The sequence below is a fragment of the Cornus florida genome, unplaced genomic scaffold, assembly GCF_030987335.1.
Source record: "Cornus florida cultivar Cherokee Brave unplaced genomic scaffold, ASM3098733v1 CherokeeBrave_3.0.0_Hap2_Chr05, whole genome shotgun sequence".
NCBI lineage: Eukaryota > Viridiplantae > Streptophyta > Magnoliopsida > Cornales > Cornaceae > Cornus > Cornus florida.
In genome coordinates this window covers 43,090,494-43,106,601 of record NW_026775575.1, presented here as the reverse complement: position 1 = coordinate 43,106,601, position 16,108 = coordinate 43,090,494, and positions in this window count along the sequence as shown.

Here is a 16,108-nt window from a genome sequence, read left to right as displayed (position 1 = left end):
CCTTTGGCTCGTGTTCTGTGCACCTAGATAGTCTCTAGGGTTTAATTCATCATTAACTGAGATTTACATGTATGATATATGCTATATTGATGATCTGTATGTGTTGCAATCCACTCTGCTTCAGTTGTGCTTGTTTGAGTTCCAGTGTTATTATTTAAGCATGTTAAACTAATATTGTTGTAATTACTGTAACTGCTTTTAACCACTGTAAACCAACCATGGGATGCTACTGGGATTAGATAAGAGTCCTAAGTTCAGTATTGAAGAGGAACAGAGGGGTTGGAATGGCCGGAGATGGAGCAGACGGGCTGAAACGGAGTGCATTGGAGCAGGAGGCTCTCAGAGGAGGTGAGAGCCTGCTCCATAGAAGTAGGAGCCGGTTCCCACACATGTATAGCCGGCTCCCACACATGTAGAGCCGGCTCCAATGTCCTTGGAGCCAGCTCCAGGCTTATTAGAGCCTGCTCCCAAAGTTTTGGAGTAGGCTCTCTTCAATAGTGATCATTCTGATTTTTTTTTTTTTTTTTTTACGTGTTATGGTTACTGTTTGAGCATGGGAACTATTATGAAAATTTTGGGACTTCACAGAGGGATTAAATGGTTTATTTTGGGTGTTATTAAGACCTTAGATTGATCAAAGTTGGCCTCTGAGTCAGTGGGATAAATAGTATTAAATTAGTAAATTTTCTATACTGTTAATGGATGAAAGACGGATTAATTGCATAACTAAATTTTAGCAATTTAATGGGATTTAGGATGTTTGTAAAACTTATTTTAAATGCATGATAAGGTCATCTATGTGTTTGTTTTGATCTATACATGCTTTGGAATGCTAATTGTCGAAATATTAAACTTTTTCTGTAATTACTTGGACTACTTTTGGATTGCAATTACTGGAATAATGAAACGCTTTCTGCAACTACTTGGATAATGGTTTGGACTATAAATTACTAAATTATGATTTATATATTATAATTTACATGGTTATGGAGGATTGTATGCATCGGTATGGGACGGTGGCATACTAGGCACGGTTTAGCTTCAAAACGCTAAAACCTAACCTATCGGATTAACGGAATGGATTGTAAACTATTGAATCCTAAATTGTGTTTAAGTCAGATCAACTGACTAAGTTGGGTGACTCCCTGGTTTAGTTGGTTGTAGTTAAGTCGTATCAGCTGAATAAGTTACATGACTAACTGGACTGTGTTTCGTATGTCACCTCAATGAACAATTGAATAACATACTCTGGATTTGGACGGACTTTAGATAAATGATTATGGTACCACGAGATGAGCTTGAGTCTCAGGCTCATTGGTTAGGGTGCGTATATGCAGTAGATGTGTAGCTGGATATAGTAGGTTGAGGTGTACCCTGTTAGGTCTAGGTACTCATGCCCACCTTTGGGTGCGTATTTGCATGTTGCCTTCTATTTAGGTTGAGACCCCTATTATTGTCCAGTGAATGTCCCTTAGTGTGGGTATATATGTGTAAGGACTAAATAGATATTGTGAGGTATCTAGGGTGTATCTGCGTATCGGGTCACTTTATGGATTGCAGTTAGATTAGAACTTGTTCGTGGGCCTGACCCACTCCTTTATTCTTTTCAGGTCCAGGACAGTTCCAGCCTTAGAGCTTGATCGTGCTATTCGAGGACCATTTTCCATTCGTCAGATTACGTAAGACTTCTCTTGATGTTTTAGTTTTATTTACTTTCAGTTTTCAGTTCAGTTGGGATTTTATTTAGGGGTCCACTAGATGGATTCCCGAGTTGTAATCATAGAGGTTTTGGAAATTGGATTTTATTAAGTTTTATCAGTTGAGGATTTTATATTAGCATTTTTTTCAGCTTTTAATATTTATTCTATTTCATTTTGTCATCTGTGTTCGTTTTAAAATATTAATTATTTGATATTCCCTTGGGTTTGGGCCTGATTAACTTGTGTCTCGAATCCGAGGGGTATCACAGTTGGTATCAGAGCACTCCAGGGTCAAGTGTCTCTAGGATGTTTCATATTAAGACTTCCGCGTAGCGTTTTCTCTTGATTATAGCTTAAGTTTAGGATTCATTGTATTCTTTTATGGTTCATTTAAACTCGTACTGATATCTTTCTTTCTTTGTTAACAACATGGTTAACGCTAGAAGAGGACAGATGAACAGTCGACAGAGGAGAATGGCACGTAGGCAACAGGAACGCCTGCGGCGTCAGGAAGAGCAGCATTTGCCAGAGTTTAAGGATAATGGTTGGTTCCATGAAAAGTAGGAGGACGTTCAGCAGACTCGGGATCAGGGAGGAGATCCAAAGTTTCCTTCTCACATCAATGACCTCATTGCTCGGGCTATAGAAGCAGGGGTAATAGCTACACTTCGGAATCAGCCTCAGGTACAGCCGGTACCGCTACCAGCACCGGTTGTTCAGACTGATACTTGGAGAAGGCCAGGAGTTCTTTCACAAAGGGGAGTCCACCTGAGTTCATAGGCTCCACCGATGTGAGAGCAGCTCACCAGTGGAAACAAGACATCGAGTAACATCTTCGCTTGGTTCAGTGTATGAAGGTTCAGAAGCACGCTTGCTACCTTCAAGCTAGTTGGGGATGCACTGCACTGGTGGGAGTCAGTTACCACCATAGAGGAGAGGATGGCATTGACTTATGATAAGTTCAGTGCACGTTTTGAAGAGAAGTATTTCCCTTATGCAGTTAGGGCAGCCATGAAGACTGAGTTTCTTATTCTGCAGTAGGGGAACATGACAGTAGCGGAGTATGAGCAGCAGTTCACGCGCTTATCTCTTTTTGCACAGGAGGAGGTAGATATAGAGGAGAAGAAGTGCAATAGTTTCATTAAGGGACTGATGTGGTTTATCAAGAGAACTATCACAGGTAGTCCAGGTTATACTACCTATGCTCAGGTGGTAGACGCAGCTTTACAGTAGTATCAGTTGACCGTGGACTTCAGACAGGCCAAAGGTGAGAAGCGGGGTGATAGAGACTCTACTAATCAGTCAGCTGAGAAAGGGAATAGGACCGGACACCGACAGAATAACAAAGGCAAATTTCAGAGACAGTAGCTTTGGAAGAAGCACAAGGGTGGTTCAGATGCTCCCAGAGATGTGGCACTTATTTAGCGACAGCAGAATGGGGGACCACAGGCTAACCGACAGAGGAGGCCATTTGGTACTTTCCAGGGTAGTTGCTATACTTGTGGAGAGTATGGTCACACTTTCAGGTAGTGTCCTATAGCGAGACAGGGACAGGGACAACATGTGCAGCCGGGGCAGAGGGCGCCAGTGCCTTTACCAACTCCATAGGTTCCAAGGATTCAGGGACAGACATATCCGGCTTTATCGGCACCGCCGTAACCTCAGTGACAGGCACCGCAGCAGTTACATTATGGCAGGGTGTACAATCCCATGCCATAGGATATGCAGGCTGTAACGACCCAGTCATTTGCCTTCATTTCCTTTTTCCTGAAATTTTACGAATGAATTTTTTTCGTTTAATTTTCTTTTCTGAGTTCTGTTTCGTGCCGCCTAGTGTCATCTCGAGTGCTTAGAATTGGTTTCTGAGACTCTTTCATGTGGATTAACAACTTCCTTTGAGGACCGAGTCATTTTCGCATTTTTCGTTTTTCGGACACTATGCGTTATTTCGTCTTTTCCCTATTATGTCATTTTTCCTATTTCGTCTTATCTCCGTTTGTCAGTTTTTGGCACAACCTCACTTTTCAAGCTCGGAGTTGGTTTTTGACTTCACGTATCCTTATCGTGAGTGGTTTCCACGAAATACGTATCTTTACTTTTGCAAGAAAGTATTCTGGTTGCTCCCGGTGCCCATAGGGGCATGGATGCATAAATCTTTGGAATTAATTTCATTTCTTGGGGTGTTTTTCATAAATATCTTTTGAAGATATTTTATTTCAGGGGCATCTAAGAAAATATCTTTTGAAAGATATTTTCATTCTGAGGCAGTTTCGCAATTAACCCTTTTTGTAGGGGCCATTGTGCAATTAACTAAAGTTATTGCAAAATGTCTCATCTGGAGCCTGGATCCTTGTACGGGATTCATTTTCACTTTTTGTTGACTTGTAAATTCATAGAATTCCGTTCTGATCGTTTTTCTCCAGTTTCAGAGTTTCTGGATCCGGTTGCTGCCGAACTTGTTCAGGGCATAACTTTCTGCTCGAAACTTAGTTTTCGACGCCGTTTCTTCCGTTGTTCATATTTTCTTATTTTAAATCTTTTTTGTTTATGGAGTTTTGCCGTTTGAGCGCGTTTGCTCAAAATCCACTTTTCCGGACCTGGCGGGGCCCTTTCGGGGCACTTTTTGAGATTTCTACAAATAGGTTGCCCTAATTTTTAAAATCAGATTTTCAGACCTTCTTCCTCCTCTTGACTGGCAGCAATGGGAGCCCAAGGGGCTACCTTGACTCTTTCTTCTCCTCCACTTGATTTCCTTGGTAGAAATCTTTCGGCCTTAGCATTTGTTGTTCGCCTCGTCGTGCTCTACCATTGCCCCTTATTAGAAACCATTTTTGGCCAAGTTTTGAGTTTGGGTTTGAGGCCAAGTTTGGATTTTCACGAAGCTTCTTGGGGATTCATATAGATCGTGTTGTCCCCGACAAAACTCTTCCGTTTCGGCGGATTCGGAACACTTTTTTTTCGGTGGGCCTTTGAGGTTTTCATCTCAAATTGAGGTAGGAGATGTTCTAGGTTTAAATTCTTGCTATATAGCATACTTATGATGCTTATACTACTTGTTTGCATGATTAAATATAAAATCTAGAGATTTTATTATTTATTTTTCTTGTACGGGATCTAATTTTTCCAGTTGCTTATGACTTGGTTTAAACATGTAGCATGATTTTATATTGCCCCTTGATATCCTCATTGTCGTGTATTAAAATTGGAACATTTGAATAAGTATTAAAGATTTTATTTAATATTTATCTTAGGTGAAAGATTAATTCGCATGGCCTTAACTAGCTTAAAATCAATATGTGTTAGCATATTAAATTAGGCCTTAGCATGCTCTCCAACATAATTGAATTTGAAAGTGATTGGAGGTGTTTTGAAAATTAGTAATTATTAATTAATTTGATTAATTAATTTGCTCTTAGTGCACTATTCACTCTATTTAAATTCCGACTTGATATTCTTGATTTACACGCCATATAGTTTCACATATATTTGATTTAAAATATTCGGTTAGGTTTTGAAACCTTTTATTTAATTAAATTCAATGTTTAAGATTTAATCCTCATGGTGATATACAACTTGGAATTGTATTGTGGCATGCTAGAAAATTAAGTTTTGGTATGGTTGTTCACATGTATTAAATTGGGATTTATTGCATGAGAACTGCAACTTTTGTTTTATATTTAACTTTAGTGAAGGTTTAATTCGCATGGTCGTAAATTGAATGAAATAAACTTGTAATGTGATATTACATTAGTCCTTGGCATGTTTTCCAACATAGGTTAACTTGAGAGCATTTGGTTAAGTTTGAAAATCAAGAGATTTTAATTAAAAGAATTAATTAAAATCTATTTTGTGGTCCCATTAGCTTAATTAAGGCTTTAACTTGATATTTGTATGGGCCATGACTTGTTTACTAGTATATATTAATTTGGGACTATTAGAAGTTGTTTTAGAACCTTGGTAATTAAATTAGCATGATTTAATTAAAGTTCTACTTTGTTGTTCCAACAACCTAATTGAGTTTTAGAATGGATATAGGTGATGACCATACCATGTCCTTTAACATGTATTAAATTGAGGTTATTTGGAATTGAATCAGAATCTAGAGAATTTAATTGTGTTTATCTATTTAAATTCTATCAATTTGCTCCATGATCTAGTTGTGTTTTAGAAGTGGTTTCTATATTCAAATCATGGACTTAGACTTGTTGCATATTCATTTGGTTATGTTTTGAACAGTGGATAACATAGTTGCTATGTTTGTATTCGTGATAATATATTTTCCTTATTGAATATATTGTTGCCTTGTGTAATGATTTGCACACTTCGTGTTTAACATCTTTCATGCAAAACGTGTAACGAATCGTACACTGAAGATTCGGCATTCATCATATCATATTAGTTGTGGATTTAGAGCATGTATTGTATAGGTTTCCAAATTTGGTTGTGCTTAGTAGATAGTTGATTATCTTGCATATTCCTGTTGATATATGCGTTGTTGCACAACTTGTTGATTTTAGAAACTTGGGGATGTCGTTGTTCGACTATGGCTAGAACGTGGTTCTAGTACGGGGGAGAGTCCTTCTATATGGTCTAGTGCGCACATAGGGAGGTTACGCATGGGCTAGTAACCTTAAAGTAACTATGTTGTCGGTCTGATCCGGCGTGACGTCCGAGTATCCACTTTGTTTGATTTCGCATTTCATTTTCAAGTTGATAACTAGATGATGTTGTAACTTACTGTTTCTTATTTGTCGTTCCATTTTAAGTTACATGATGTTAACTTTGCGAAATTGTGCTTTGTGCGTTGTATTGGAAGTTCCAATGTTGGTTAAATTGCATCGATATTGAAAATTGTGTTTTGACGTTCTAACAAAGCTTAGGATTGATCCTATTGATTCATTTATAACTTAGACGTTAGGTGGCATGACCCACTTCTGTTGTTTTCGTGCTTTAGATTTCAAGCTGATAGCTTTAAAAAATTGTATTTTGTTGCCTTGTATAATATGCTTTTATGTGGTTAGATTGCCTTGAAATTGTAAATTGCGTTTTAATTGTTCAGCATGGCCTAGGATGATTCCTTAGACTTATTTAGAACATAGACGTTAGATGACATGATCACTTTAGTTGTTTCTGTATTCGAGATTGCAAATTAATACCTTTAAAAACCTATATCTTGTTGCTTTGTATAACGTGCTTCCATATTGTTTAAATGGCATAGATGATGTGATTTATGCTAGAAACACTCTAAGGTAGCTTAGGATGCTCCCTGAGTCTCATTTCGATATAGACGTTAGGTGGCATGAACCCTTTTAACATGTTTCACCTTAAGGTGATAAATTTGTAAAATGCTAGGTCGATGCATGCTCATCTCCTACGAGTAGCTTTATATTACTCACCCCTACAATACTGGGGCATATTTCAAGTACGAAGACTTGGTTCATGACGCCTAGCATTCCTTGGATGTCGTGTAGCTTTTAAGTTTCCATTTCATGCGAATGTTAGCATGAAATGTCATTTTGTAGACTTATATGTCAAAATATGTATATTTGATTCCATGTATGTAATGTGTACTTAAGTACACTTCTTTCAATGTATTTGATATGTATGAGATGAGGCCGGAGGCCAATGAACATTATATTGTATTCTATGTACTTTTTAACTTCATAAAATATTGTGAAAATCTTGAAAAATCGCAAGTCATTGCTTCACCATGGTTGCATCGGGTGTGGGAATTCCATTCTCATTCTTTCATAAGGTCTCATAAATCATGTTTGAAGTGTGGCCAAGGGCCAAACGGTCATTTGATCCCGTTCTGTATTTTTGGATTCCGAGTTTTTATTCCAAGTTCCATTTTTGCCTTTTTGCCCGTTGAGGGGTCGGATTTTGTATCGGTGGTATATTTAAGTCATGGACCATTGTAGCACGTCCAAATAGGTAAGTTACGTTTGCGTGCATGGTCATTTCCGGGCAAAACCTTATCATTTGTGTTTTGAGCCTCTTGTGAATTCATTTCGCATTTTTTTTTTGCATATTCTGATCTAGGGGCATTATGGACCTTTCACGGTGGTTTTATTTTCTTCTTTCAACATGATTGAATAGAAAACATGATTTTAGGGGGGGTTTCTTTTCTGTGTTTTTCTAGAAAATGTTGTCTTGATATCGGAAATCGCTTACGAAGTTCAGCTCTTAGTTTTTCAATTTAGCAGCTTTTTGGACCTCCATGACCAGATTTCATGGAGGGGCATTTCGGGCATTCTACATTGCATTTTTTTTGAATTCTCCTTAATGTCACATAGAAAATTCAATTTTGAGGGGGGTTTCTTCTTTGTATTTTTCCAGAAAATTTCATCTTCTAGCCCGTTTTTGCTCTCACTTGCAGACAGTCACTGTAGCAACTTTTAACCCTCTTGTTCAGTTCTGATGTAGGGGCATTTTGGGGATCTTACATTGAGTTTTTTTCGATTCCGTCTGTGCTGTTAGGTAGAAAACTCGATTTTAGGGGGGGTTTCTTCTTCGTGTTTTTCCAGAAAAACTCATCTTGACCTCCGTTTCAAGCCTCAGTTCTGGGCAGATAAAAAAAAAATGTAGCAGCAGCCAAGGGTTGCCACCAGCCATGTCTTTGGGCGCCGGTGGGCTCGCACATGGGCGCCGTGTGCGCCATGGCCTTCGTCGGGCCGCCGCGACGTCTCAACTTCAAACCCTTGTTTCTCCTTCGTCCGGACTCCAAGTCGAGTGAACTTTTTTTTGAACTTGACTAATTTTTCGCTGTCTTTCCAACGGTGTGCTCGGTTGCACCTGGATCTTCCTGAATAATTATCAGTTTACCCTTTTAGCCTTAAGTACTTATTTTTTTCGTCAGGCCGTTTCTTTTTTGTCCGGACTCCGAATCATGCGATTCTTGAGTCCATCCTGATTATTTTTTTGTTGTCTTTCCAGCGGTGTGCTCGGTGGCACCCGAATCCACATTTTTCAAAAATAACTATTTTGCCCCTAGGGGCTTATTTGTCATATTTTGACCTTTTGCTTCCGCATCAGTTCTCATTGAGTTCCATAGCCTCATAGAAAGTCACTTTGACTTCTTAGAGTCCTGTTTTCTGTTTTCGTTTTCTGTTTTGTTACTTTATCTGGGATGATGACTCGGGTATGCAGTAGACCATAGGGTATTTCTACACCGTTAGGCGATACAGTCATTCTTCATAGAGTGATGGGCCTGTGACACTAGATATTGGCAGACTCAGATTTCTAGCCAATCTATTGGTCCTGGACATGCACACTTATGATGTGATACTTACGATGGATTGGTTATCTCACTACCATGCCCAAGTTAGTTGTTTTGATAGGTCTATTGTGTTTACCATACCTGGTCAGGACGTATATGTCGTCGCTATGCCACATTCTAGCGGGGGCATTAGCACCTATTTGTTCCATATGGAGGAGGAAACAGAAGAGGGGACTACTGTATCATTGGATAACATACCGATTGTACGGGATTTCCCGGATGTATTTCAGGAGATTCCAGGGTTGTCGCCTAGTTGAGAGATTGACTTTGTGATAGACTTAGCTCCAGGCACTACGCCTATTGCTAGGGCACCGTATAGGATGGCACCAGTGGAGATGCGAGAGCTGAGGGATCAGATTCAGCAATTACTCAGCCAGGGTTTTATTCGTAGGAGTACTTCACCCTGGGGCGCACTAGTTCTGTTTGTGAAGAAGAAGGATGGTTCACTTCGGCTGTGTATAGATTATAGGGAGTCGAATAAGGTTACTATTCGTAATAAGTATCCTTTGCCCAGGATTGATGACTTGTTTGATCAATTGAAGGGAGCTACTTATTTCTCTAAGATTGATCTGCGGTCTGGATATCATTAACTTCGGGTTCGGGAGCAGGATGTTCCGAGGACGGCGTTTCTCACAAGATACGGATCTTATGAGTTTCGAATGATGTCGTTTGGGTTGACTAATACACCAGCGGTTTTCATGGATTTAATGAACAGAGTCTTCAGGGCTTACTTGGATTAGTTTGTCATTGTCTTCATAGATGACATTTTGATTTACTCAAGGTCAGAGGACGATCATGCTAGACGCCTTCGGATAGTCTTACAGATGCTTCGTGACCACCAGTTGTATGCCAAGTTCGAGAAATATGAATTTTGGCAGCGGAAGGTGAAATTTCTGGGTCATGTGGTGTCAGAAGAGGAATAGCGGTGGATCCGGCCAAAGTTTCAGCAGTGGTTAAGTGGGGACAGCCTACTTCACCTACCGAGATTCGGAGTTTCCTCGGTTTGGCGGGATACTATCGTAGGTTCATCTAAGGGTTCTCCAAGATAACGGGACCACTCACTCGTTTGACTAAGAAGGGTTTACGGTTCGTGTGGGATGAACATTGTCAGAAAGATTTTGATGAGTTGAAGACTAAGTTGACTTCTGCACAAGTTTTGTCTACCCCACAGAGCAGGATAGAATATCTTGTATACATAGATGCTTCATTGTAAGGTCTTGGATGTGTTTTGATGCAGGAGGAGCGACCGATTTCGTATGGATCTCAGAAGCTTAAGCCTCACGAGCTTAATTATCCAACACATGATTTGGAGTTGGCAGCTGTGGTCTTTGCCTTACGTATTTAGAGGCATTATTTGTTGGGTGAGTCCTTCAAATTATTCAGTGATCACAAGAGTCTGTAATATTTGTTCACTCAGCGGGAGCTGAATATGAGACAGAGCAGATGGTTGGAGTTTGTGAAAGACTCACTTTTCTATACAGTACCATCCAGGGAAAGTGAATGTGGTGGCGGATGCACTCAGTCGTCGACCCGTTGGTAGTCTTTCCGCTCTATTCACTACTGAGTGGAATGCATTGAAGAAGGTTGATGAATTGTTGGATGCTTTCATGGCTTGCATAGTAGTTACACCTTCTATCATTCACAAGGTTTTGAAGGCATAACTAACGGATCAGTAGTGCATTGACAAAGTTACGGAGATAGCTTCCGGAGAGGTTCCATTCTACCATGTTGGGGCTAATGGAGGTTTGAGGTACAAGGGACGATTAGTGGTACCTTCTGCTGAAGAGTTGAGGAAGGATGTGATGACGGAGACTCACCATTCTGAGTTTCTGTTCATCTAGGAGGGGACAAGATGTATCAGGATATGAAGCGGTAGTTTTGGTGGGCAGGTATGAAGAGGGACATTGCTTTTTTTGTTTCGCAATGTAGTACTTGTCAGATGGTCAAGATTGATCATCAGAGGTTGCCAGGAGCTCTACAGCCACTTCTGATACCAGAGTGGAAATGGGAGAGCATTTCTATGGATTTTGTGGAAGGGTTGCCAAATTCCTTCAAGGATCACAATTCCATTTGGGTCATTATCGATAGATTAACGAAATTAACTTATTTCTTGCCTATTCGCACTGACTTCACTTCGGAGCAGTTGGTGAGACTTTACATTTCAAAGATTGTAAAGCTGCATGGAATTCTGTTGTCTATTATATCGTACAGGGATTCGAGCTTTGTGTCAGGGTTTTGGAAGAGTTTTCAACAGGCTTTGGGTACAGAATTACACCTTAGTACTGCTTATCATCCTCAGACTGATGGACAGACTGAGAGGGTGAATCAGATTATGGAGGATATGCTTCGGTCTTATGTTCTTGATTTCAAGGGCCACTTGAAGGATTACTTACTGCTTGTGGAGTTTACTTATAACAATAGTTTCCAGAAGACTATTGGGATGGCACCATTTGAAGCGTTATATGGCCGACCGTGTCGATTGCCTGTTTGTTGGATGGAGGTTGGCGAGAGCAGATTTTTGGGTCCTAAGTTCATCAACGATACTTTGGAGAATGCTCTTATTAGGGATCGCATGCGCATTGCCCAGAGTAGGCAGAAGAGTTATGCGGATCGTCGCACACGTGCTTTGGAGTTTAAGGTTAGGGATCAGGTTCTCCTCAAAGTGTCGCCTATGAAGGGTGTAATGCGCTTTGGGAAGAAAGGGAAGTTATCACCGTGGTTTGTCGGTCCATTCATGATTACGGATCGAGTTAGAGCTGTCGCTTATCGGTTGGCACTTCCGGATAATTTGGAGCCACCGTGTCATATTGTTGACTGTCAGGATCAAATCCTTCGTAATAAGGTTATCCCTTTGGTGCGTGTTCAGTGGAGTCATCACATTGAGGCTGAGTCTACTTGGGAACGGGAGGATATCATTCGCTAACAGTTTCCTGAAATATTGTAAGAAGGTAAGAGCGAATTCCGAGGACGAAATTCCTTTTGTTAGGGGGGAAGAATGTAATACCCCTAATTTCACAAGGATAGTCCTGGTATTTTAATAAATTGTTTTGTTTGCATTTTTTTAAGTATTTAATAGTTTTGTTGTTTGGTGAATTAACTTGTTTGGATTTTTTGATTTAATATTTGATTTAATTGCATTATTTGTTTTACTTGTATTACTTAGGTTAATTAAATTATCTGAATTGTTTTATTCGGTAGGTGTCCTTAATTAATTAGTATAAAGGTTTAATTATGTAATTAGGTTAAATGGGTATTTATATTAGATTAATAAATTCTTTAGGGTTTCTGTTAGAAGTCCCGTTGGTGGACGCCGACAAAGTTTATAACGAGGGTTGTTCGTGGGCCGAGTTAGGGCTATGTCTCTAATATTACAAGGATTAGGGTTTTAAGGTTAAGCTTATAAATACACCATTATACTTTAAGTCTAGGGTTTACGATCATAACACTTAGCTCATAGATGTAAACTGAGTTCTGTAAAAACAAAGAGATACAGAGTGAGGTTTTGAGAGAACAGAGCACGTTCGGTGTTGGATTCGACCGAGGCTTCAAGGTCAGACCTAGGAGAAATGAGGAGTAGAAGTAATAGGAGGCTAGACAGTATTACTTTGTTGCCGGAACAGTGGACACGACGCCGAGATTTCATAACTGAAATCACAGGCAAGTTCTTTTCCTCCTTCTTCCCTTTGGCTCGTGTTCTGTGCACCTAGATAGTCTCTAGGGTTTAATTCATCATTAACTGAGATTTACATGTATGATATATGCTATATTGATGATCTGTATGTGTTGCAATCCACTCTGTTTCAGTTGTGCTTGTTTGAGTTCCAGTGTTATTCTTTAAGCATGCTAAACTAATATTGTTGTAATTACTGTAACTGCTTTTAACCACTGTAAACCAAACATGGGGATGCTACTGGGATTAGATAAGACTCCTAAGTTCAGTATTGAAGGGGAACAGAGGGGTTGGAATGGCCGGAGATGGAGTAGATGGGTTGAAACAAAGTGCATTGGAGCAGGAGGCTCTCAGAGGAGGTGAGAGCCGGCTCCCACACATATAGAGCCGGCTCCAATGTCCTTGGAGCCGGCTCCAGGCTTATTAGAGATTGCTCCCAAAGTTTTGGAGTTGGCTCTTTTCAATAGTGATCATTCTGTTTTGTTTGTTTGTCTGTTTTTTTTTTTTAACGTGTTGTGGTTACTGTTGGAGCATGGGAACTGTTCTGAAAATTTTGGGACTTCATAGAGGGATTAAATGGTTTATTTTGGGTGTTATTGAGACCTTAGATTGATCAAAGTTGGCCTCTAAGTCAGTGGGACAAATAGTATTAAATTAGTAAATTTTCTATACTGTTAATGGATGAAAGACAGATTAATTGCATAACTAAACTTTAGCAATTTAATGGGATTTAGGATGTTTGTAAAACTTATTTTAAATGCATGATAAGGTCATCTATGTATTTTTTTTTATTTATACATGCTTTGGAATGCTAATTGTCGAAATATTAAACTTTTTCTGCAATTACTTGGATTACTGTTGGATTGCAATTACTGGAATAATGAAACTTTTTTTGCAACTACTTGGATAATTGTTTGCACTGTAAATTACTAAATTATGATTTATATATTGTAATTTACATGGTAATGGAGGATTGTATTCACCGGTATGGGACAGTGGCATAGTATGCACAGTTTAGCTTCAAAACGCTAAAACCTAACCTATCGGATTAACGGAATGGATTGTAAACTATTGAATCCTAAATTGTGTTTAAGTCAGATCAACTGACTAAGTTGGGTGACTTCCTGGTTTAGTTGGTTGTAGTTAAGTCATATCAGCTGAATAAGTTGAATGACTAACTGGACTGTGTTTCGTATGTCACCGCAATGAACAATTGAATGACATACTCTGAATTTGGATGGACTTTAAATAAATGATTATAGTACCACAAAATGAGCTTAAGTCTCAGACTCGTTGGTTAGGGTGCGTATATGCAGTGGATGTGTAGCTGGATATAGTAGGTTGAGGTGTACCCTGTTAGGTTTAGGTATTAATGCCCACCTTTGGGTGCGTATTCGCATGTTGCCTTCTATTCAGGTTGAGACCCCTATTATAGTCCAGTGAATGTCCCTTAGTGTGGCTATATATACGTATGGACTAAATAGATATTGTGAGGTATCTATGGTGTATCTGCGTATCGGGTCACTGTATGGATTGAAGTTAGATTAGAACTTGTTCTTGGGCCTGACCCACTCCTTTATTCTTTTCAGGTACAGGACGGTTCCAGCCTTAGAGCTTGATCGTGCTATTTGAGGACAGTTTTCCATTCGTCAGATTACGTAGGACTTCTCTCGATGTTTTAGTTTTATTTACTTTCAGTTTTCAGTTCAGTTGGGATTTTATTTAGGGGTCCACTAAATGGATTCCCGAGTTGTAATCATGGAGGTTTTGGAAGTTGGATTTTATTAAGTTTTATCAGTTGAGGATTTTATATTAGCATTCTTTTCAGCTTTTAATATTTATTCTTATTTTATTTTGTCATCTGTGTTCATCTTAAAATATTAATTGTTTGATATTCCCTCGGGTTTGGGCCTGGGCCTGATCAACCCGTGTCTCGGATCCGAGGGATATCACATTGATGCATGTCCATATGTGTTGATACTATGAATCTAGTGATGGTCAAGGCATAGTGCTTAAATAGATTACTTTTGTGGTTTATATGATGGTTCATACTTATTTCTTGATAGATTTTGCCACCTCCTTAGTTTAATTAGTTTAATTTTCATGTCATTAACTTAGTTGTAGTGTAATTGCCTTATTTTCTTAGATAGGTAGACAATCCATGTTTGTTGTTTGATGTTCCATACTTATGAATGCAAGTAATATATTTTTCTAATTTAATGATGTGCATTAATTGTAGACTTAAAGGAAGGAATAATGGCTTAATTTAATATGTTGTGCTATTCACTAGTTTGGCTAGACAATGTGTGTTTACTTGGTCATCCATGCTTGTTGATTCAATTAATGTCACACACTTGTATTACAACATATAATCCCCTTAATCTATCAAACATTGAATGTCTAGGAAGGTAATTCTTAGTGGTGAATTATAAGTCCCAAGATTCCTCTATTATATTCTTTACATCTCATTTTACCTTAATTGCTTTACTTTGCATCCATTTAGTTTACATTGTAGTTTAATTAACCAATCAAAACATCTTTGATCATTCGGCCTACTAATCCGACATTGATTTCTAAGCTTAAATACATTCCATTTTCCCTTAAAACGATCTCTACTTACTCTAGCTACATTTATAGTTAGTAGTGGTAGTGACAATCTACAAATTTAAACTTGGCCACATTATACTTCATTTTGTGCTTTGGTATTGACACACACCAGTACGCAAAACAAGAAAAGATGAAAATGCCCTTGCAACAACAAAAATTCCAGAAAAATGGAAAATGGTGAAAATTAGAAACATTACAATCTCCCAAACTTAAAAGGATTTCATCCCCGAAATCAAGCCATACCTGGGGAAGAGAACAACGCTGGATACTTGGAGCGAACCTCCTACTCAAGCTCCCAAGTAGCCTCCTCAATTCCATAATGCCTCCAGAAAACCTTCACTAATGGTATCATCTTGTCCCTCAATATCTTCTACCATATGTCAAGGATCTGAACTGGTCCTTCTTCAAAGGAAACATCCTCATCAATGTTCACATCAACCCAATTAAGAATGTGGGACGGGTCTGGCTTATACTTCCGCAACATTGATACATGAAAGACATTGTGGACCTTGTCCAACTGTGGTGGTAATGCAAGTCTGTAGGCAACTTCTCTTACCTTGTCCAAGATCTCAAAAGGCCCAATGAATCATGGCGACAACTTGCCACTCTTCCCGAACCTCATCAACCTTTTCCGTGGAGAAACCAGAAGAAAAACATGGTCTCCCATCTCAAAGGATAGCGGTCGTCTCCGCCCAATCACATAGCTCTTTTATCGGCTCTGAGCTGTGAACAGTCTTTGTCTAATCAGCTTAATCTTCTCTGTAGTCTCGAGTACGATGTCGGGTCCCAAGGTGGCTGTCTCGCCCACTTCAGTCCGACAACAAGAAACCTACAAGGTCTATCATACAACGC